The 25,149-nt window shown below is 44.4% G+C and overlaps 2 long non-coding RNA genes across 12 annotated transcripts; both read right to left on the minus strand.

Moving 5' to 3' along the window:
• Window positions 1–14,130: 14,130 nt before the first annotated feature.
• Window positions 14,131–16,422, minus strand: LOC139838584 (uncharacterized). The gene is made up of 2 exons (XR_011755984.1): window positions 15,024–16,422; window positions 14,131–14,548 (listed from the first exon to the last, which is right to left on the minus strand). It is a non-coding gene; the product is annotated as an uncharacterized lncRNA (long non-coding RNA).
• Window positions 16,423–16,462: 40 nt separating this feature from the next.
• Window positions 16,463–20,045, minus strand: LOC127303824 (uncharacterized). Of its 11 annotated transcripts, none has more exons than XR_011756002.1 (8): window positions 20,027–20,045; window positions 18,683–18,820; window positions 18,448–18,582; window positions 18,125–18,279; window positions 17,594–18,012; window positions 17,419–17,509; window positions 16,657–16,724; window positions 16,463–16,545 (listed from the first exon to the last, which is right to left on the minus strand). It is a non-coding gene; the product is annotated as an uncharacterized lncRNA (long non-coding RNA). The 11 variants fall into 11 exon arrangements; XR_011755991.1 differs by lacking the exon at window positions 20,027–20,045 and adding an exon at window positions 17,185–17,323 and having other exon boundaries at window positions 18,683–19,972; XR_011755999.1 differs by lacking the exon at window positions 20,027–20,045 and adding an exon at window positions 17,219–17,323 and having other exon boundaries at window positions 17,659–18,012; window positions 18,683–19,971.
• Between the last annotated feature and the right edge of the window lie 5,104 nt (window positions 20,046–25,149).

Below are 25,149 nucleotides of genomic sequence, written 5' to 3' on the forward strand. Positions count from 1 at the left end.
CGCGAACGGCTTATGCCCATCTGAGTTCCTCGCGTAAACCTCCATGGCCCTATCAAACTAACCAAAGGAAGCAGAGTCATTTCATCGAACACAATGTAGGCGCTACGGATTATGGAAGAAAGAGTCGTACCAGTTGGGCGACGTCGGCGCCGCTGTCGCCTCTGGTCTCTAAGTCCTGATGGTACCCATGGAAGGAGTTCACCGACGCCTGGATGATGTCCCATCGCATTGACATTGCCTTCTGGCTCCTCTTCATTGGCACTTTCTTGTACTCGCTGTTGATGAGCTTGCGCTCATCGAACTTGGCCTTGATCCTCGCCCAATACTTCCCGCTTTTTTGGTTGGCGCCGATGATGGAGTCATGGCTCACCGTCGCCCACGACTCGCACAGACAAAGATCTTCCAGAGGCGTCCACTTCGGGCCTCGTGTGCCCGACGCCTTCTTCTTCTTCTTCTTCGTCCTCACGCCGTCCGCGTCTACCTCCACGAGATCATCGTCACCGGCACCCTCGTCGTCCTCTTCCTCGCCGCCCTCTTCGTCCTCATCGTCGTCCTCCTCGTCGTCCTCCACCCCGTCCTCTTCCTCGTCGTCCTCCTCCTCAAACCCGCCGTCCTCCTCAGCACCGGCGCCGTCGTATTCGAGCGGACCCCTGCGGCCGGTGAAAGGGCCGCCGTCCGGACCGGGTCCTGGCTCGCGCTGCTCGTACGCCGGGGAGTAGAGGTTGTTGGGATTGAAGCCGCCGTGCGGCAGCGCATCCTGGTAGTGCGGCGACAAGTTAGGCGTCACGCACCCGGGAGTGCCGGAGGGGCCGTCGTTGTAGAAGGCGGATGACGACGGAGAGAAGACTCCCGGAACGTACACCGGCACGTTCGTACTATATGGGCTCGCGTTGGTGGCGGCGATACACCCGGCCAGTATGTGCTGGTGCTGGCGCGCCGCTAGAGCCTTCTTCTCCAGCTCCGCCGCCCTGCATCCTTTCCGCTCCACCGTCGATAGCTTCCGGCGCAAGCAATCTTGCTGTCATTGATCGTCGGTCCATCCTTCAGGCTTTTTCTTCAAAGCCGGCGCCTTCCGCGGCCTCGCGAACGGTGCTATCGCCCCTTTCGTCCCATTGCCCGGCGGCTTCTTGGCCGCTTTCTTCGCCATCTTTTTGGGGGCTGTCGGCGGCGCCATGTGGAGAGGGTAGCGCCGGCGGGTGGACGGCGGGAGGGAGAAACAAATCGGCGGGATAGGAGAAATGAATCGGCGGCAGGAAATGCGCGGCGGTATAGGCGCGATTTGGCGGGAGCGACGGGATTTGGCGGGAGTGTGAGACGAATTTTCCCTGTGCCGCTGACGGGTCGGCCCCGCCACTCCCCGTCTCGCTTTTCGTTGTGTCCGGCGTCCCCGGTGTGTCCCCTGTGGGACGGGGACAGGCTTGGGGCGCCGGACACCGTATCGGGGCGCGCCGGACAAAAATGGTCTTTGGGGGACGCGGCTGGAACGCATTTTCTGTCCGGCGCGCCCCAAATCCCTTTGAGGGACGCTTTAGGGGACGCGACTGGAGATGCTCTAAGGAGCTTCATTAGCTAGCTGACCTACGAAGATAAGTTTGAAACTAAAAACATTCCGCTAAGACGAGTAGAAGCCTTCTTCTGCTTGGGTCTTTAATAAGCTTGATGACCTCATGTGCGTCAGTTTCCACTTCTACATTCTTGTAGCCGCAGTCTAAGGGCATCTCCAACTAGGAGGCGGATGCTGTGCGACCGTTTGCGTTCGTGTGGATCAGAAATGCGTTTGCACCCTGCTCCAGCGGGGCGATGCATCGTGTCCGGGGCGTCCGCAGCGACGCAAACGCGGCGCACTGTATCAAGGGCATCGCTTCCGCGGCCAGTGCTTCCGCGGCCAGCGCTTTCGCGTCTGCGCTGCAACCTTCCCCTTCAATGTTGCGGCTACCTGTTCTGCGTGCGCACTGGCGGGCGGCGGCTAGACTTCTGCGCCGCCTTCAAATAGCATCATTTCCCGCGCGCGGCCGGTCTTAAAAGTCGACCGACACAGTTCCTGCCCTCGTCTACACCTCCACTCCCACCTCCACCGTCGCGCGTCGCCGCAGCACCATGGGGAAGAAAAAGGACTTCGAGGCGTCCGGCAGCGGCACCAAGAAGGGGGAGCGGACGCAAACGCTGCCGCTGCCCGTCAACGTGGGGAGGCTGATGCACGGGAACTAGATGTCGTGCGACGCCTGGTCGAGCGTGCAATTGCCTGGCGGCTGGCGGCTCAGCTACCGCCGGGTGCCCGTCCCTCCCGTGCCTGCGCGCGAGCCAGATAGAACCGTCGAGATCCAGCGAAGGAGGCGGTACCTGCCATCGTGCCTCCGCACCGATCCGGCGTACGTCATCGACTCCAAAAGCTGGCGCACGTAACTCATGTCCGAGAGGAATCGAAGGAGGAGGGCAGACTTCATGGGCGACAGGGACTTTCCCTTCGACCGTCCACTGCCGCCTCGTCCTCGAAGACAAAAAGCTATCCAGTGACTCTGGAAGCAATTGTTGGAGGCTGGCTCATAGCTCATTTGATGCAACGGTTTCCTTGGGTCAAAGGTCCGTCAGAACGGAATGTTCCAATTTTCATTTGGGCCATTGATACGTCTCCAACGTATCTATAATTTCTGATGTTCCATGCTAGTTTTATGACAATACCTACATGTTTTGCTCACACTTTATAATGATTTTATGCATTTTCCGGAACTAACCTATTAACAAGATGCCACAGTGTCAGTTCCTGTTTTCTGTTATTTTTGGTTCCAGAAAGGCTGTTCGGGCAATATTCTCGGAATTCGACGAAACAAAAGCCCAAGGCCTTATTTTCCCCGGAATGTTCCAGAACACCGAAGGAGAGCCGGAGGGGGGCCAAGGGGGACCCACACCATAGGGGGCGCGGGTCCCACCCTGGCCGCGCCGCCATGTGGTGAGGGAGCCCTGCTGCCCCTCCGACTCCGCCTCTTCGCCTATATAACCCCTCGTGACGTAAAAACCCAAAACCAATTGACGAAAATCCAGAAAGACTCCAGGGACGACGCCGCCATCGCGAAGCTCCGTTTCGAGGGACAGAAGTCTCTATTCCGGCACACCGCCGGGACGAGGAAGTGCCCCCGGAGTCATCTCCATCGACACCACCGCCATCTTCATCGACATTGCTGTCTCCCATGATGAGGAGGGAGTAGTTCTCCACTGAGGCTGAGGGCTCTACCGGTAGCTATGTGGTTCATCTCTCTCTCCCATGGTGTGATCTTTATATGATCATGAGCTTTGTATCACTATTAATCTATGTGCTACTCTAGTGATTTTATTAAAGTAGTCTATTCCTCCTCCATGATGTAAAGTTGACAGTGTGTGCATCATGTAGTACGTGGCGTAGTTTATGATTGTAATCTCTTGTAGATTATGAAGTTAACTATTACTATGATAGTATTGATGTGATCTATTCCCCCTTTTATAGCTATTGGTGACAGTGTGTATGCTATGTTAGTACTCGGTCTAAATTGCAACGGTCTATTATGCACTCTAGAGGTTACTTTAATATGAACTCCGGATGTTGTGGAGTTTGTTTACTCCGGCTTGAGGTGTGCTTTTGTAGCCCTACACAATGAATGGTGTTTGTTATCCAACAAGAGAGTGTGAGAAGTATCACAAGTGAAGAAAAGTTATTTATTTATGTGATCATTGTTGAGAGTGTCCACTAGTGAAAGTATGATCCGTAGGCCTTGTTTCCAAATATCGAATCATCGTTTATTTACTGTTCTACTGCATGTTTACTTGTTGCCATATTTATTTCAGATTGTTATTACCACTCATATTCATCCATATCACTTGCATCTTACTATATCTTCGCCGAACTAGTGCACCTATACATCTGACAAGTGTATTAGGTGTGTTGGGGACACAAGAGACTTCTTGTATCGTAATTGCAGGGTTGCTTGAGAGGGATCTCTTTGACCTCTACCTCCCTGAGTTCGATAAACCTTGGGTGATCCACTTAAGGGAAACTTGTTGTTGTTCTACAAACCTCTGCTCTTGGAGGCCCAACACTGTCTACAGGAATAGAAGCGTGCGTAGACATCAAGCTATTTTCTGGCGCCGTTGCCGGGGAGGTAAGGTAAAAGGTATTCACATCCTCCGACTACTAAGCTATTTCCTAGCACTGTTGCCGGTGTGTGAGTGCTCGAAGCTATTTCCTTTAGATCCTGCAATTGTATCTTTTTGTTTCTTGTTTTTATTTCACTAGTTAGGCTTAATGGAAAACAACAAAAAAATTAGAGATCTTTATGAAATTTATCTTGAGTTAGGACATGAGGTGTTTGAAGAGAAAATTAAAAAACCTATGAAACTTTATATGCATGCTAATGGCAATGTTATTAGTATGAATGCTTTGAACACCATTGTTGCTAATGCTATGGAAAATTCTAAGCTCGGGGAAGCTGGTTTTGATGAGCATGATATTTTTAGTCCCCCGAGCATGGAGGAGAAAATTTACTTTAATGATACTTTACCTCATATATATGATGATTACAATGATGACTATCATATTTTCAGTCCACCTACTATTGAGGAGAAATTAATTATGATTACAATATGCCTCCTATATATGATGATTATGGTGATGAAAATAATCATGATAGCTACTTTGTTGAATTTGCTCCCACTACAATTAATAAGAATGACTATGCTTATGTTGGGAGTAGTAATTATTTTATGCATGAGACTCATGATAAGAATGCTTCATGTGATAGTTATATTGTTGAGTTTGTTCATGATGCTACTGAAAGTTATTATGAGAGAGGGAAACATGGTTATATGCATCTTAATAATATTAAGTTTCCCCCCTTTATGTTGAGAATCTTGAAGTTGCGCTTGTGTTGCCCTTCTATGCTTATTGCATTATGCTTATATGACTTGTTTATTTACAAGATTCCTTTTCATAGGAAGTGGGTTAGACTTAAAAGTATTTCTTATTTGCTTTTGATGCTCTATTTTTCTTCAACTCTTATTTCTTGTGAGAGCATCATTAAAATTACTGAGCCCATCTTAATGGCTATAAAGAAAGCACTTCTTGGGAGATAACCCATGTTTTTATTTTGCTACTGTTTTGTTGTGCCTTGGAAGTTGTTACTACTGTAGCAAACTCTCTTTATCTTTATTTTATTGCATTGTTGTGCCAAGTAAAGTCTTTGATAGAAGGTTGATACTAGATTTGGATTTCTGCGCAGAAACAGATTTCTAGCTGTCACGAATTTGAGTAGGTCTCTCTGTAGGAAACTCAGAAAAATCTGCGAAAACTCATGAGTGATCCTCAGATATGTACGCAACTTTCATTAGTTTTGAGTTTTCTGATTTGAGCAACGGAAGTACCTCGAAAAAAATCATGTTTACTGGCTGTTCTGTTTTGGCAGATTCTGTCTTTGTTTTTTGCATTGTCTCTTGTGAACTTTAAGTAAGGCTTTCTAGACGTGGAGAGCTGTAGCTAATGTTTTATTGAGTTCTTCCAATGTGTCACTACAGGACTAAAGTGGATTAAAGTTTTTTTTTTGAGTACTAAGCCCTCTAATGAAGTTTATGAGAAGTTTGGTGTGGCAGAAGTTTTCAAGGGTCAAGAGAGGAGGATGATATAATGTGATCAAGAAGAGTGAAAATTATAAGCTTGGGGATGCCCCCGTGGTTCATCCCTGCATATTTCAAGAAGACTCAAGCATCTAAGCATGGGGATGCCCAAGGCATCCCCTTCTTCATCGACAACTTATCAGGTCACCTCTAGTGAAACTATATTTTTATTCTGTCACATCTTATGTGCTTTACTTGAAGCGTCTGTGTGTTTTATTTTTGTTTTGTTATTTTCATTCTCTGAATAAATTTGGATCCTAGCAATCCATGTGTGGGAAAGAGACACGCTCCGCTTGTTCATATGAACACTGGTGTTCTTAGCTTTACTTTTAATGTTCATGGCTGATGTCTACTCACACTTCTTTTCCTGTAGACAGTGTTGGGCCTCCAAGAGCAGAGGTTTGTAGAACAGCAGCAAGTTTCCCTTAAGTGAATCACCCAAGGTTTATCGAACTCAGGGAGGAAGAGGTCAAAGATATCCCTCTCAAGCAACCCTGCAATTACGATACAAGAAGTCTCTTGTGTCCCCAACACACCTAATACACTTGTCAGATGTATAGGTGCACTAGTCGGCGAAGAGATGGTGAAATACAAGTGGTATGAATGAATATGAGTGGTAATAGCAATCTGAATAAAATATGGCAGCGAGTAAACATGCAACAGAACAGTAAATAAATGGAGATTCGATGTTTGGAAACAAGGCCTAGGGATCCTACTTTCACTAGTGGACACTCTCAACATTGATCACATAACTGAAACTACTCTACACTCTCTTGTTGGATAACAAACACCATTCATTGTGTAGGGCTACAAGAGCACCTCAATGCCGGAGTTAACAAGCTCCACAACATCTGATGTTCATATTTAAGTAACCTTAGAGTGCATGATAGACCATTGCAATTATACCGAGTACTAACATAGCATACACACTGTCAACAATAGCTATGAAAGGGGGAATAGATCGCATCAATACTATCATAGTAATAGTTAACTTCATAATCTACAAGAGATCACAATCATAGCTTATACCAAGTACTACATGATGCACACACCGTCAACATTACATCATGGAGGAGGAATAGACTACTTTAATAACATCACTAGAGTAGCACATAGATGATATTCAACTAGATCACAAAGAGAGAGATGAACCACATAGCTACGGTAGGGCCCTCAGCCTCGGGGGAGAACTACTCCCTCCTCATATAGGAGACAGCAGAGGCGATGAAGATGGCGGTGGTGTCGATGGAGATGCCTTCCGGGGGCAATTCCCCATCCCGGCGGCGTGCCGGAACAGAGACTTCTGTCCCCCGAATCTTGGCTTCGCGATGGCGGCGGCTCTGGAACTTTCCTCGTACCGTGGCTTATTCGTCCCGAAGATTTAGGTCAGGAAGACTTATATAGGCGAAGAGTCGGAGTCGGAAGGGGTCTAGGGGCTCCACACACCAGGGGGGCGCCCCCCTTGGCCGCGCCGCCACCATGTGTGGGGGCCCTGGGCCTCCCCTCTGGTCCCTCTTCGGTGTTCTGGAAGCTTCGTGGAATTATAAGATCGTGGGCCTTGATTTCGTCCAATTCCGAGAATATTTCCTGTGTAAGATTTCTGAAACCAAAAACAGCAGAAAACAGGAACTGGCACTTCGGCATCTCGTCAATAGGTTAGTTCCGGAAAACACATAAAATCATCATAAAGTGTGAACAAAACATGTAGGTATTGTCATTGAACAAACATGGAACATCAGAAATTATAGATACGTTGGAGACGTATCAATGGCGAAGGTTGAAAACCGCTTCGTTCATTGCTATTTGGTTGGAAACAAAAAATGCTTCATGTGGTAATTGGTATAATGTCTTGAATAATTTGATACTTGGCAATTGTTTTGATTTCTCAAATAGATCATGTTTAAGCTCTTGCATCATGTACTTTGAACCTATTAGTGGAGAATTACTGTAGAGCTTGTTGAAATTTGGTTTGCTTGATTGGTCTCTCCAAGTCTAGATATTTTCTGGTGAAGTGTTTGAACAACAAGGAAGACAGTGTAGAGTCTTATAATGCTTGCAATATGTTCTTATGTAAGTTTTGTTGTACCGGTTCATACTTGTGTTTGCTTCAAACAACCTTGCTAGCCAAAGCCTTGTACTGAGAGGGAATGCTTCTCGTGCATCCAAAACCTTGAGCCAAAACCCATGCCATTTGTGTCCACCATACCTACCTACTATGTGGTATTTCTCTGCCATTCCAAAGTAAATTGCTTGAGTGCTACCTTTAAAATTTCATTCCTTGTCTTTGCAATATATAGCTCATGGGAAAATAGCATTAAAAACTATTGTGGTAAAGAATATGTAGCTTATGTATCTTATTTCTTATAAGTTGCTTGTTGAGCGGTAACCATGTTTCTGGGGACGCCATCAACTATTACACCTTTGTTGAATATCATGTGAGTTGCTATGCATGTTCGTCTTGTCTAAAGTAAGGGTGATTTATCATGATCAAATGGTTTGAGTATGCATATTGTTAGAGAAGAACTTTGGGCCGCCAACTAAAGCCATGTATCATGGTGGAAGTTTCAGTTTGGACATTAATCCTCAATCTCTTATGAGAATATTATATGTTGTTGAATTTTTATGCATTAAAGAGGAGTCCATTATCTTTTTTCTATGTTGTCCCGGTATGGATGTCCTTAAGTTGAGATCTATCAAAAACGAGAAATCAAATGCGATCTATCTCCTTGGACCTTTGTTAAGGCGGCATAGAGGTACCCCTTTGTGACACTTGGTTCAAACATATGTAATGCAATGATAATCCATGGAAATCCAAGCTAATTAGGACAAGGTACGAGCACTATTGGTATTATATGCATGAGGCTTGCAACTTATAGGATGTCTTATGCATAACACATATGAATTATTACTACCGTTGACAAAATTGTTTCTATGTTTTCAAAATAAAAGCTCTAGCACAAAAATAGTAATCCATGCTTCCCTCTGCGAAGGGCCATTCTTTTACTTTGTGTTGAGTCAGTTTACCTACTTCTTTCTATCTTAGAAGCAAACACTTGTGTCAACTGTGTGCATTGATTCCTACATACTTGCTTATTTGCACTCATCATATTACTTTGTGTTGACAATTATCCATGAGATATACATGTTGAAGTTGAAAGCAACTGCTGAAACTTATATCTTCCTTTATATTGCTTCAAAACCTTCTATTAAGAATCTATTGCTTTATGAGTTAACTCTTATGCAAGACTTATTGATGCTTGTCTTGAAAGTACTATTCATGAAAAGTCTTTGCTATATGATTTAGTTGTTTAGTCATTATCTTTACCATTGCTTTGAATCACTTCATTCATCTCATATGCTTTACAATAGTATTGATCAAGATTATGATAGTAGCATGTCACTTCAGAAATTATTCTTGTTATCGTTTACCTACTCGAGGGCGAGTAGGAACTAAGCTTGGGGATGCTTGATACGTCTCCAACATATCTATAATTTCTGATGTTCCATGCTAGTTTTATGACAATACCTACATGTTTTTCTCACACTTTGTAATGATTTTATGCATTTTCCGGAACTAACCTATTAACAAGATGCCACAGTGCCAGTTCCTGTTTTCTGTTGTTTTTGGTTCCAGAAAGGCTGTTCGGGCAATATTCTCGGAATTCGACGAAACAAAAACCCAAGGCCTTATTTTCCCCGGAATGTTCCAGAACACCGAAGGAGAGCCGGAGGGGGGCCAAGGGGGACCCACACCATAGGGGGGCGTGGGTCCCACCTTGGCCGCGCCGCCATGTGGTGCGGGAGCCCTGCTGCGCCTCCGACTCCGCCTCTTCGCCTATATAACCCCTCGTGACGTAAAAACCCTACACCAATTGACGAAACTCCATAAAGACTCCAGGGACGCCGCCGCCATCGCGAAAGTCCGTTTCGGGGGACAGGAGTCTCTGTTCTGGCACGCCGCCGGGATAGGGAAGTGCCCCCGGAGTCATCTCCATCGACACCACCGCCATCTTCATCGCCATTGCTGTCTCCCATGATGAGGAGTGAGTAGTTCTCCCCCGGGGCTGAGGGCTCTACCGGTAGCTATGTGGTTCATATCTCTCTCCCATGGTGTGATCTTTATGTGATCATGAGCTTTGTATCACTATTAATCTATGTGCTACTCTAGTGATGTTATTAAAGTAGTCTATTCCTCCTCCATGATGTAAAGTTGACAGTGTGTGCATCATGTAGTACTTGGCGTAGTTTATGATTGTAATCTCTTGTAGATTATGAAGTTAACTATTACTATGATAGTATTGATGTGATCTATTCCCCCTTTCATGGCCATTGGTGACAGTGTGTATGCTATGTTAGTACTCGGTCTAAATTGCAACGGTCTATTATGCACTCTAGAGGTTACTTTAATATGAACTCTAGATGTTGTGGAGCTTGTTTGCTCCTGCTTGTGGTGTGTTTTTGTAGCCCTACACAATGAATGGTGTTTGTTATCCAACAAGAGAGTGTGAGAAGTAGCACAAATGAAGAGAAATTATTTATTTATGTGATCATTGTTGAGAGTGTCCACTAGTGAAAGTATGATCCCTAGGCCTTGTTTCCAAATATCGAATCACCGTTTATTTACTGTTCTACTGCATGTTTACTTGCTGCCATGTTTATTTCAGATTGTTATTACCACTCATATTCATCCATATCACTTGCATCTTACTATCTCTTCGCCGAACTAGTGCACCTATACATCTGACAAGTGTATTAGGTGTGTTGGGGACACAAGAGACTTCTTGTATTGTAATTGCAGGGTTGCTTGAGAGGGATTGATACGTCTCCAACGTATCTATAATTTCTGATGTTCCATGCTTGTTTTATGACAATACCTACATGTTTTGCTCGCACTTTATAATGTTTTTATGCATTTTCCGGAACTAACCTATTAACAAGATGCCGAAGTGCCAGTTCCCGTTTTCTGTTGTTTTTGGTTCCAGAAAGGCTGTTCGGGCAATATTCTCAGAATTCGACGAAACGAAGACCAAATATCTTATTTTTCCCGGAAGCCTCCAGAACAACAAAGGGGAGTCGGAGGCGGGCCAGGGGGCCACCACACCATAAGGCGGCGTGGGCCCAGGCCTGGCCGCGCCAGCCTATGGTGAGGGGGCCCAAGGCGCCTCCTTGCGCCGCCTCTTCGCCTATATAAGCCCTTTCGACCTAAAAACGCGAGACAAATGGACGAAACTCCAGAAAGACTCCAGGGGCGCCGCCGCCATCGTGAAACTCCAATTCGGGGGACAGAATCTCTGTTCCGGCACGCCGCCGGGACGAGGAAGTGCCCCCGGAAGCCATCTCCATCGATGCCACCGCCTCCATCATGCTCCGTGAGTAGTTCCCCCATGGACTACGGGTTCTAGCAGTAGCTAGTTGGTACTCTCTCTCCCATGTACTTCAATACAATGATCTCATGAGCTGCCTTACATGATTGAGATCCATCTGATGTAATCGGTGTTGTGTTTGTTGGGATCCGATGGATTGTTACATTATGATTAGTCTATCTATAAAGTTTGTGAAGTTATTGTTGCTGCAATCTTGTTGTGTTTAATGCTTGTCACTAGTGCACGAGTGGCATGATCTTAGATTTAAGCTCTATAATTATTGCTTAGATTGTATCTACAAGTTGTTTGCACATATTGCTGTCCGGAACCCGAGGCCCCAAAGTGACAGAAATTGGGACAACCGGAGGGGAAAGCTGTGATATGAGGATCACATGTTTTCACCAAGTGTTAATGCTTTGCTCCGGTGCTCTATTAAAAGGAGTACCTTAATCGCCAGTAGATTCCCTTGAGGCCCGGCTGCCACCGGTTGGTAGGACAAAAGATGTTGTGCAAGTTTCTCATTGCGAGCACGTACGACTATATATGGAAAACATGCCTACATGATTAATAATCTTGATGTTCTGTCTTAATGCTATTTCAATCCTATCAATTGCCCAACTGTAATTTGTTCACCCAACACTTGTTACTTGTTATTGGAGAGTTACCACTAGTGTAGATAGCTGGGAACCCCGGTCCATCTCTCATCATCATATACTCGTTCCTATATGACATTGGAAGTAGTATCAACTATTTTCTGGTGCCATTGCCTCTGTGTTACTGTTACTTCTGCTTTGTTACTGTTACTATTGCTCTAATATTACTACTGCTTTCACATCACCCCTGTTACTAGTGCTTTCCAGGTGCAGCTGAATTGACAACTCAGTTGTTAAGGCTTATAAGTATTCTTTACCTCCCCTTGTGTCGAATCAATAAATTTGGGTTTTACTTCCCTCGAAGACTGTTGCGATCCCCTATACTTGTGGGTCATCAGGGATCTCTTTGACCACCACCTCCCTGAGTTCGATAAACCTTGGGTGATCCACTTAAGGGAAACTTGCTGCTGTTCTACAAACCTCTGCTCTTGGAGGCCCAACACTGTCTACAGGAATAGAAGCGTGCGTAGACATCAGCCATCAGAACCGCAAGGGGAGGCTATCAAGCCATAGGTCGAGCTAGAACAGGGTACCCGCTCCAACACCTATGGAGCTGGTAATCCCTAGTCTAATATTTTGCTTGATGACCTAGAGGGATCTCCAAAACGATGGACCCTTCCTTCGATCGCACGCCAAGAGTGGATGATCCAGTAAATAATTGGCTCTAACTAGTTCTAACCAGAGGCACCGTCATCTTTATGGATTCGTCAGACCCAATGCATCATCAATGGCATGTTCATATGGGGAGATGCCAAGATACCTGTGCCCCCCCCCCCCCCCCCAGATTCTTGGGGCGCACGAATCAGCCTACTTTGCCGTATGGTATTTTTATTGTGTGCCTACTAGAAGAAGCGCCACAACTGCTTGTCGAAGGTGCCATGCATCCCCTTTAGCAATAGATATAACCCCAATATATATGTGTGGAGAATTGAGAGGTAATAATCAATAAGGATGGTATTGCTTCCCTTGGAAGGGAACCTTCCGCGCCAGGGCTCCACGTAGTCTGCCTCGCGCGCGTGTCCTCCGCTTGGCGGGCATTGATTCCTAGTCTAGGGTTTGGGGAGAGGGGCGACTTGGTCTGCATTGGCCAGCCCCTCTCCTCCCCTTTAAATAGGAGGTCGGGTGACCCTTGCCTCCTCCTCCAAATCGACTATAAGGATGGAGTTAAAGTCCCAGATGGACTCCTCCCATGTGGAAAACCGACCTAGGGGAGTTGGAGTCCAACGGACTCCCCCCCCCAAACCGACTAGGGGAGTTGGAGTTTACGAAGAACTCTTTACCCTTACTAGATGACCTGTTGCGCTATCGCGCAAACGATGGAATTAAATCAGAATTTAAACCATAAGTTTTGGCTTATTTTAAAGCTATGCTCTTCCCGCCATCGCTGCCACCGTAGTGGTAAAGGGAGGGCATTTGGTTGGGTGGCCATCCAGGATGAGTTATAATAGCATCCGACGGTGTGCGCTTGAGAAATGTCCTCGATGGCCCTTCCATCCTCCTTTGGCTACTCCCTTTTGCTCCGATGCAACAGCTCCTTCCGCCCCACCTACATCCTCCTCTTCCTCCTCCAACCCCTTGGACACACTCATCAGTAACGCTGCAACCATTCTCAGTCAAATTTTGGTTATTATACAACAATTTAAGACCTCTATCAATTGATGGTAACTATTATAAATATATTGTGACCATTATAAATATATTCCAGAATCTAAGTGGTGAAATTTGTATGAACATTTTGCAGATTTTAGCTAAGGTCCAATAACATCGTAGTACAACATTATGTACAAACTCAAGGGGCGCAAGTATGTGATCCAAAGTTGAATTTATTGCATGAAAACTCCTATTTACATCGCAAGTTACTATCAAATGGTCACACGAGGCAGGAGGCATGTGGCAAAACCAGGTTGGAATTTCAACCAAATAAGTTTTATCCTCAATTTAGTACTCATACAAAGCTTAAATGTATTCATGTTTTTGCTCTTTTTGATAGGTTGACCGATGCCATGCTTGGGTAATAAAAATGTTTAAGATAATTGGCCATCCGGTAGAATTTAGTAGCATAATCAACACATTATCTTCTAAGGTCTTGAAGAAATAGAATATTTTTTTGAAAGGAATAGAACTGTTATATATAAAAATTTATTGTATAATGCAGAGAATCAAAGTAATAATAATTATTAATCCTAGAATCAATGATAAAAATATTGATGGCTACTATTTCTAATTTCTTCAGCATCAAATTAATTGCCATCTAAACATCCTAAAGCAAACTCAAATCAAAAGCACCGCATTAAACGAAGTGTATAATTGCAAAGCATAGATGCAAAGCACACCGTTGCGCCCCAGCACAAAGACAGCCAGAATTAAAGCCATGTGTCCTTTGAGTAAGAAATAAAACACAAAGGCAACGGGTAAATAGATAACTAATACATTGATTGCACACCAGGTTGATTAGAAAGTAATGAATTGCAATACACTGGCATACAACACAAAGGATAGAATTAAAAGGTAGCACCATAGTAAATAGCTCATATTACAATAATATGTTTCATTCTACTCTTTTTCTGAATATTACATGTATGCTGCATTGTTTGAGGAAGACAACTGGCAGTAGAAGCATTTAACAAATAACACTTCGACCATATTTAACAAATACTCTAATGGTGTCTAAGCTAAATAGCTAATATAACTGGGGAGCTAAAGTACATATAAATAAGGCAAATGGGTTAAACCAAAAAAACAGGATTTTGGCATTCGAAATCCAAACCACCCAGGTCTCCGATAAGGTAGCCCCGTCCAAACCTGCTCTGTCACCAACTCCCAGCTGCTGCCATATTAGAGCAGAGCAGCGGGTTCAAGCCCTATGGCTTTGATAGAGAAGATGGAACACCAAAACTGCAAAAAGAAAAGGTAGAACTACACATTATTGGTTGTCAACATATTTGTATCGAGAAGGTAGCACCATTTTTTTTCATCTTAGCCGAAGGCTAACACAGTAATATTATTTCCTATATGATAGTATAATTCCAGATAGACCCACATTTATATTTTGTTTTGTCAGGTTTACCTAATTTTCAACTGTACCTTTAATTTAACCAATTTTATTCTTTTGAGACTTACTATTGAAGTTTTCTAGAACACTCAAATTCAGAATATCGTTGGTTCTAGCAATGTCAAATTTCCCATTAGAATGGAGGACCTTGCACACTCTGCATGGTGCTTTCTGATGTGTCAATCTACAACTTCCACCTAGTAAACTTTTGTGGGCCTGCTATATCAAGTTTTCAACATAATATAGAGTGGTTCGAACACAATGGTAACTTCTAATCTCAAATGAGTTTCGGCAGTCGGGGGTCATGGAAACACAAACCTGATCCTTTAAAACGTATAAGCTTCAGTGCTCCTTCCTAGTCCTGGAACCCAACAATGAGCAGCAGCCTTTGCTCTTGTTACCTGAAACATAATACAATATCTTCAGACTTTTTATTGAAAGGATGGCAATCCATTGATTTTACGGTTGTATAGGTAGAATATCATGGATAGTGTCCTCTATAATTTTCCACAGAAAGTCAAATCTGAGATAGATGAATCCAGTGGATCCAGCTTTGATATTTTTCACGTAAAGGTGGACTTTATTTTCTTATCTGTCCTGTTTCACATGTCTTAATGAGGATATATATGTATGGCTAACAACAATCACTGTGATCAGAGAATATGTATACATCATAAATGCAACCCCAACCTCCGTTCCTTAATATAAGATGTTTTGGAATGCTAAATAAGCCTGCCAAAACGTCTTATATTAGGAAACAGAGGACGGGTAAATTATTCTTGTAAATATTTTGAATTCTTATAAATAATGTGGTCTGAGTGGGGCAAACATCATTTTGAAGGTAATAATCATTTATTTGCTCTGAACATAAAAAAATGGAAGGTTGAGGAGCAAAGCATGGGGAAATGACAAGTTGTCCAAACAATGATAGTAAATCAAATAACCGAAACTACAGGCAGGTACCAGGAAAAAGAATAGCAATACATTAAAATCACACATATACGCAATTATTCAGAGCTAATTTCTAAAGCTGAAGCAAAGAAGCACACTGCTTACATCATACTGCTAACTAAGCTATCCATGAATCAAACGATCATAGTTTTCTTAAGAAAGTATCTAGAACTACCTGCTTGGAATTTTAAATAGACTTTCATATGTTTGAAACAATAATTAACATACATATGGCTAGTAATATCTTTATTTTTATCATCACAAGTTAATTCACTTATCACTTTAATCTATGGGTTTTCAAAGTTTTACCATCATTGGATAGAAGAAGTTTTAAACCCAAAAAAGTATTTAAGGAATAAAGAGAGGAGACGGTGGGTAGTACTGCCAATTTTTAAGTGCACGTCTACTTTGCAGAGCTAAAAGCTGAAAGAGGTAAATAGGTTGATGAGGAAGAGATGCAGAGTGCGCGACTGCAGCACAAGTGCAGGGAGGAGCATTTGATTGAGGTTAGCATATGGGAGCAGATTTGACTAAACTGACCTAACGTCCCATAATAGCATATCAGTTAAGCTAAAAAAGAGTTGGCAGGCACGGTGTTTCTACCTATAATTATCTAGCATGTGCTTTCCATTTCACTTGTGTCACTTTTCTACTTTCGATGTCCTTGACCATCAAGCAGTGACAATTAAGCAAAGAACAAAATAAGTATCTAACACGTCACGTCACGTCAAGATGAAACATTCTAGCAATCTGTAAACAGAGAGAAGAGAAGAGGAGGAAGGGGAAGAAACTCACCGAGTGCAAAGACACCAATATTCGGAATGGCACCCCTCCGCGAAAAGTTACCTTGATCTTCTTGATAATTATTTCTTCTCTTCTTTCCTCCAACCTTCACGCATAAAAGAAACATCAATTCGGAATTAAAAGTCGAATCTTTGGACGGCAGGGTTGCCAAGCACACTGCTTTAAAAAATTATGAACAAAGATTTTAATATCTTACAGCAGCTCGCATTGGCCTAAGGCCATAATTGCACGATTCCATCAGATAACCATTGTTCCCATAAATTCCTGGAAGATGGTGACGAAACAAGACCTAATGAGTCGGATACTACTGAGAAGAGATCAAACATTACCCAAGTCAAATCAAATTTACTTAGGAGTATTACTTATACATGAGGATAGTGAACTGGAGAAGGTAAAATAGACATGAGCAATTATAAACCACACAGAAGTAGCCGCATAATCATGATTTAGATGATTGAGGAGCAGCAGCTTTTTTTGTAGGAAATGAATGCTTACACATTCAAGGGCAGAAAGCTGGAAAGGAAAAAACAACATATCACACCTTCTAACAAACATAATCATATAGTAAAATGCATGCTAATATTCATTTCAAGTGGCAGATTGGTACAAGGTGCCCAATCAGAGGATCTAAAATCGAATATTGTAGTTGTTTTATGTGAATATGGTAAATCTGGTCAAAATGCAGTATATGTTTCACAGTACACAGTGCACACAGATAACATACTTCAGTGCTAGTAGCCAGATGATTAAGAACTTGCCATCATTTATCAAGCAAAGTCAAAGTTTGTAGAGTCCTATCACACAAAGTCAGCGCTACTTCATTCGATAAGCCAATGGTATTTTTTCCTTTCCCTTTCCATTTTCTGTCAGACCAATAGTTTGAAAAATGAACCCATGTATATGATTCAGCTTGTCTCATGAAGCTCAAGTAAATGCAAGATTAAAGAATTATACCAACCATTGAGCTACTATAATCGAATTTCGTAGAGAATGATACATTGATGTTGACTTCACCAAAGAATCGGGAGATTTAGCCTGAACTCAGGCAACTGGATCATCATAGACAAGATAGAGTTGGTCAAAATTCAACTTCAGGAAAACAAACTAATACAAAAGTAACAGAGAGAATTAACTATGAGGTGGTGTTCTTATAGGCTAATAAATATTTCATCACGAGGATGTATTAATTGGTACCCACGCATTGATTCCCAGACCAGTCCTGATCAAGTGGTCCTGACCAGTTAAATGGGGTCAGAAATTGCTCAAAATGAAGTTATAGATGAGAGGGGCGAAGGAGCAACCTGGAACCAAGTTTAACCTGGAACCATATTTAGTTGCGGCAGGCTACTTTCTAGCACTCCAGATTAAAGAGATCTCTACAGAGAAAATACCCTGGACAGAGAACAGATAGATTACAACCACCAAAAAGAGAGATAAAGCGATGCATATATTAAAATATGGCAAGTCAAACGATGTTATAATTATGCTCTTGTAGCCAAGCAATTGAGAAGCCTCCACATAATAAATCTTTCAATGACCTCCAACGATCAACCTGAAAGCCCAAACAACAATACCTATTGCTGCTACCTCCACACAGTAATCTTGCAATGCAACCAAATCAAGCAAGACATAAAGCGAAAGATGGAGGTGAATATGCCACTGACCGGTATGGGCATCACTTGAGCCACCGCATGAGTGCTGCTGCGGGGAGAATATTGTGGAGCCCCGGACATTTGAGAGTTCCTCCTGCAAGCTGCCATCCTGTGACTGAACATGTCGTGAATGTGGTCATTCTCAATGGAAAGGGCCTGCTGGGAGCCTGGGAAAGCACAAGATGCTCCAGTGTTATTTCAGTCAGTCCCAAATGCTTGATGTCTGTGACTATAACTTGAGATGAGACGATGCACAAATGAGTTACATTCAGTACCACTAAGAAACAAAAAGCAAATGAAGCAGAAACCAAGGAATAAGCTGGTGCATGTTCTACCTTTGAAATCAAGATTAGGAAAGCATTCACAACATGTGTCCCACGCCACCACCGCACCACATCAGCCGAATCAAGATCATTTTATCATGTTTGGAGATGTATTCTACTGCCCTCAGGATTTCCTCTGCATCTTCCCTGCAGACATGTAAGCAAAACAACAATTATCTAAAAACTGAAAACCTTGCAATGAACTCAAATCAGATTTGTGTTCACCAGGATTTATTTCTGCACTTACAATGCTGAGACTACATCAATGGATAAAAATCTAGCACAAACCCTTCTCCAAGAGTCATTTTCATGAATCCAAATTTTGCTGACGGTTGTGACACCAAGTGGTAGTGCTTTTTCCACAACTACGTTCCTCTGTACAGAGCTGCAGAAGAGGGAGATAAAGAGTGAACCTGAAAGAGAGGCCTGGATGTGGAGTAGGCGTTGTTCAAATAGAGGAGGGCGAGATTGAGCTCCTGGCAGCAAGACCCTCCCGCTGCTCCACGTGAGCTGCAGTGGCCGCGTTGGCGCCGACGAGGCACGTATGCCGGACGCCGCTAGACCCTCCTGGCCACTCCCGGAGGTCTCCTCGCCGAGAAGCACATCCTGGTGACCTCCTCCAGATTCGTGAATCTCAGAGAGAGGGGAGGGATTGGGGCTTACCCACAAGGAGAAGGGTGAGGAGGAAAGAACGATCATCTCCTCCAAGAACCGGTGGAGACGGACCACCACGAGCGCACCATTGGAGGCGAGCGACTGGGCGGAGGCGAATTCCTGAGCCGCGCAGCAAGGGGAGGAATGGATGTCTCGCGCGGGTGGGGCGAATCCTAGACGATCCTGGGCACGCCTGGTTGCATCCGCCGCCGAAACGCAGCAGCCGGCTGTGGCGACGCGCCGCCGCCCTCCGCGTTGCCGACTCCACCGGCGCGCCGCCAACTTCCTCCTCTCGCCGTCCATCGCGGCCGTCCTGTCTAGCCCCATCGCCCTCCTCCGAGACGCGGTCCTGCAGTGTATCCTCCCACGCGCCTCCTCCCGTCTCCTCTTCACGGCCCGGGACATGCGGGAATAATTTGTTTCCCTACTCTGCCACCACCGTTGCAGGTCCGGTAGCACCAGAAGGGGCTCTTCTCGCATCCGGTCACCATCCCCGCCGCCGACGGAGATCTCGAGCCCCGGGCAGCAGTGGACGATTCGCCGCCTCCGGAGAAGGAGATCTCGAGCCCTGCACCGCTGGGCAACCTCCACACGGCCGGGCCCCCTCCAGGATGCGTTGCTGCGGCGCCTCCTCTCGCACGCCACCGTGGTCGTCCCCTACGGCTCCGCCTGCTCGCCGCTCGTCGAGGTCGGAGTAGAGGCGGCGGCACGGGTTGGGGGAGGAGGATGGAGAGGGATGATTGGAGGACGGAAGAGGAGGTGGGGATTGGAGGAGGTCGGGAGGAGAGACTGGCTCCGTCTAGGTTTTCACTGCTCCAGACGAGAAGGGTTACATGAACGAGCCTGTGTGGCTGCCTATGACCGGCGGCCCCCGCACGTATAAGGTCCCGTCTGTCATGGACTCGACAGAACAAGCAAAAGGTGATAAAAAACTTACCATATCCGACGGTTGAGGTGAAAAGCGGGATTGAAAAGTTACTGTGCTAGTGAAATGGAGGGACACGATGGATTTGCCCCTTTCAGAGCCCTTGCATGGCCGGGTAGTCTAGGGACATTTATAGAAGAAATTGACCAATCAATCTCCACACTCTTGCTTTGGACCAAAGGTAACTTGCATGTGTAAACAAGCAAATGCAGCAAAAGGCATTGAAACCATAACAATTCAGCTCCGCAACGACTGGCCCAAGAACACGAGCATGGGCGAGAGGTGACGGGTCTCGTCCTCCTATGTGAGAGCCAGGAGTCAGCGACAGGGTGAGAATCGAAGGTGTCGCCGGCGAGCCGATGGTCGGAACCATCTCGGAGGGAAAACTACCACGAAGCACCTCTCCACGGCGGGGTCACTCTCCAGAATGTCTTAGACATCCGTTGTCGACACATCCTCACATGCCACATCGGAGATGCTCTCCTTGGTAGCCCGAGCTTGCACCCGGGGAGGAGCTGAGTGTAATAACCCAGAACATAGGAACAACGAAGGGTAGATTTAGAAATGGGATATGCATTTCATCGCAAAACGGGGGAAATTTTCGTGCTTATTGCAACTAAACCTAAGAGGGATCGAGGTTCTCTCTCATTTTGCACTTAGGGTTAGGCAATGTGAGCTTGGGAAATTTCGACATGATCTCTTTTGTATCTTGTTGATTTGGGGAATGATTTCATTTGACAAGTTATAATACATTGAACAATAAGCAATAAGCACTATGGAAATTGAATTCACAATCCAAATACAACTTATGAATTCAAATGACTTTGAATTTCAAATTGAATATTAAATACAATATGTAATCAAGAATATAAACATTACATAAATCAAAAGCTCATAAGAAAAACTTTAGCTTTATTGATAATCAACACAGATTACATTGTCTTTACAATATTCTTGATACAAGAATTGATGAATAATAAACAGAAATGAAAAAGGAAGATTACAATATTGTCCTAAACTAAAACCTAGACTAAATGACTTGAATATCTTCATGGTCATATTCAACTTCAAAACCTGCAAAACAAAATAACAAGTGCTAGCCAGAATGTTAAGTGTTAGGCAGAAATTCAGTTTGGACAGAGTGAAGGTATGACAGAATTCAGTTTGGACAGAGGCACACTGTCACTGCACACTTGTGCTTGTCCAAAGCCTGGACAGCACAAGATAAGAGCAAGGAGACCAAACCTGAGCACCACCAGAGGGCTCAAGTTTCAGCATATGAGAGCACACAGCTCATGTGTGCTGGGCAAGCCACAGCAAGGCAATGCATGAGCTTAGTCACCAAAGCAAGCCAGGCTTGTGTGTCATGGCAAGAACAGAAGTAGGGCTCATATAAATGGAGCACAAACCCTAGAAACAGTAACCAGTCGACCAAATAAGGATTCACCAGGTAAGGGTGAAGCTAGAGCAGCATAGTTCATCCAGTTCTTGCTCAAGAACAGAACCAACACACACAACCACTCAGCCACCAGAAATCATGGTGACCTAAGAAGATCAACCAAGACCTGGAGGTGAAGGGCTGTGACACAAACCACAAGTCTGCAACAACAAAATATTTCACTCTAGGAGCTGGAACAAGGTATACCTAGTTCCTGGAGAAGATCCCATGGATCTAATCCATAAATCATGCATGACACAGTCATGGGATTGAGCAGATGCTCAAAGGGGAAAATCATCACTTGGTTTTCACCAAGGATTACTGCCAGTCTAGAAGCCACTAAAATAGAAATCATCCAGATACAGATCTTGTGCACAGAAGCTAGCAATCATGCACAGATGCACACACTAGCAAGATCTTATGCACAGATAGCACCAGTAGATGTATTGCAATGATTAGCAGCTAATAAAGACTATACATAAAATCCTAAGCATATAACCATCAGTAAACCCTAGATTTCTTCACAGGCAAGCATATTGGCATTCATATTTAGTATGATCCCCAAATATGCAAGCAAAGATGAGTAGCCAACAAAATCCAGCCAACCATGTGAGCAACCAATCAGTATCAAGGATACTGAGGTCACATCACACTTAGCACCATTCAAAGTAAAGCCAAATACAAAGCATCATTATCCAGAGATGGATTCAGATTCATTTGCTTGTCAAATAATCATGAACAGCAAATTCATACACAAGCAAGTAACTTAATCATCACTGCATAAGCAGTTCATCATGAACTAATTTATTCAAGCATGAATACATCACAAATCCATGCTATTTATTGACAGTAGCACACTGTGAGGCAACACAGCACAAGTCACTGTATCATAGCCACTGGATCAAGTCCAGTGAGCTAGGGAAAGCAACAACACATACATACAGTAGCATAGTCATGCTTGAGCATCAGCATCAACAAGGAAATGATTCACTTAGCCACAGAAATTAATCAGCAACCAAGCCACTGACCTTTAATTGATCAAATGGATCAATTGAATCAAGTCAAGCCACACAGATAAGCTAGCCAACAAGAAATGGTTGATCCAATGGATCATTGGATTACACAGGAGACACAGAAGCACCTCACAGGCATCACTGGCATTCACAAGTGTCACAGATGCATAGCAGTACACCTAGACAAGCAAGTGTAAATTGCCAGTAAGCACAAGCAAGCCCATAAGCATGAACAGCATGGCATAGCAAGCTTATAAGCAAGTATAGCATAGCATAGCAAGATCAGAGCATGATAGGAGCAATAGGAAAGCAACACATGGCATGTACAGCAAGCAAGGCAACACTGGCCAGTACCAGAAATTGGTAAATTGGCCAAAGCTTGCAGATAATGGAAGCACAGGTAGCTTAGGCAGCAATATGTGGTGACCCTGCATACCACTGCATGTTGTAGTATGCCAGTCGTTGATATAACATTCGCGAAGTACCATTCCGCAAATATTACATCCCTCAGAGTAGTACAACAGAACATAGCAAGGTCCATAACTCATTCACATATTATTACAATCATCATACACAAGTCGTCTCGGAGCTCCTCTTGGGTCCTAAGAGGATAACTCCTGGGTTCGAGGTGAACCCCACTTAACTTACAATACCATTGTCTCATTAAACTAAGCATTTATTTAATCGAGAGCTCTGTAGTAAGAGTTTGTGCTGCTCGGCTACTACTACTCCTCCTGATATCCTTAGGCTTGTTCTCCTCCGGAAGCCTCCCCGGATCCATAGACTATGATGTAGTCTACGCCTTCAACACCTCCTGAGAGGTCTGGTTCCTCGTAGCTGATGATCTCGGCTCCATCATTGCTGTCGTAGTCCTCCTCCTCCAGACGGTTCAGACAATCTAAGCATGGGGTTTAAGAGTGGTATGAGTACGAGCGTACTCAACAAGTTCATTATAGATAAGAGGTGTTTAATGCACTAGCTACGATATTAGACCAGAAAGTCTAATACCAATGCAAGTTTTGATAAACATTTCTTCAATAGATTGCTTTTATTTCAAAGAGCTATGTCCGTCAGCCTTCACCGGTTTACTAGAACTTCATGGAGCTCCTTTCCGGCCGCGTTCGCAGTTTCTCAATCCCGGAACAGGGAGTGACAGGTCACAGTTCTTACGCTCTGCAGAGGTGTGTTGCTTTACCCATAAGAGATCTTAACCTTGGTGCCAACCGGGCAGCTTTCCCGTCCACACTTCCTTAGGTGTGAGGCCCGGTATAAGGTCTAGCCAATCATGTTCCTCCGCTACCTCGAACACCCACCCTTTGTTGCATGCGCCGACCCTGGGTCCACGTCGGTCCCATTATTCCCGTAATTTCAGGGTGGACCCCGACCACGACAACAGTTTGGGACTCGTTAACCAAACTCCTTCGCCGGTAGCTGCAACCCATCATAGACCACTTACCGTGGGGAATTAGAATGGGATCCCCACCCCACCGCTTGCCCAACCTGGGTCAAGTGTCTACGGTAAGTGCATCCGTTGATGTACGAGAGGTGGAAACACTTTTGACTACTCCGTCCCACTCCAGATCTTATGGTTAACACGGGTATTACGGCACAAGAATCACTGGCGACATTTGTTGTTTAATCCTAGATGGATATAAACCCTTGCAATGGAACCTCCACCATATCAACACAATCCATGGTTCCATTGCCCACCACATAGTCATATTCATAGTTATGAAAGTAGTGGTTTTGATTTTTTTATGCAATAGTGATAACCATAATACTTTGCAAGTAATTTGATAGAAATACTCAAATGACATGAGCAAGTGATAAACTTGCCTGAACACTGCAAAGTTCTGCAGTTGGTAGGTATGGACTGACCCTTGTCCTCTTGTTCTGAAAAATAGCATCATTGTCCGATAAGGGCAATGGTTAAAGAAGCAATTATGCATGATTCCATTTTTAGGGTTTGTTCCCCCCTTCCGATGTCGTTAATATTTCATGTAAGAGGTTAATACTAAGAACAATTTGGGGGTACATGAATTAAAGTAAAATACAACCTTGAAATTTTGTCAAGGTGTTTTTGAAGTCCCATTTCATTAATGGACTTATTTTATTATTGAAAAATTTTATGGGTGATTTAAATGATTATTTAAATCCTCAAGTAAAGACTTATTTTTAATTGTCTTCAAAAACTCTCTTTTGTATTTTATTATTATAGAGAATTTTATGCTGATTAATTTTCATATTTTTAATTATTTTTTTAGAGCTCTTATCAATTTTCTATTAAATTTCCAAGTTTTCTTGTTTTAAATGAAATTGTGAAATGTCTATATTGCCCCTGGGCCCACCTGTCAGTGGAGCCCAGAGGTTTGGGCTAGACCAGCTCGGGTCCAACCGACCCGAGCGGTCGGTCGCTCACTTCCTCTCCCCGCGCCGCTCGACCTAACCCTAATCCCCTTCGCCTCTCTGGCGATTTCCTCGTCGCCGCCCCCTTCTCGGAATTTCTCCGGCCAACTCAGGCCGCCGCCACCGGCGAGATCAGGTGGATCTGATCCGCCTTTCGACGGCGGACACGGTGGTCCGCGTCGATCTGGATTTCATCCACGCTACCATGCGGCCCCAACTCGCCTGCAACCCTGGCCGCATGGATTCATGGCGATGTGCCGCCTGCCGGCGCCCCTGAT

Source organism: Lolium perenne, chromosome 1 (genome assembly GCF_019359855.2).
Source record: "Lolium perenne isolate Kyuss_39 chromosome 1, Kyuss_2.0, whole genome shotgun sequence".
NCBI classification, from domain to species: domain Eukaryota; kingdom Viridiplantae; phylum Streptophyta; class Magnoliopsida; order Poales; family Poaceae; genus Lolium; species Lolium perenne.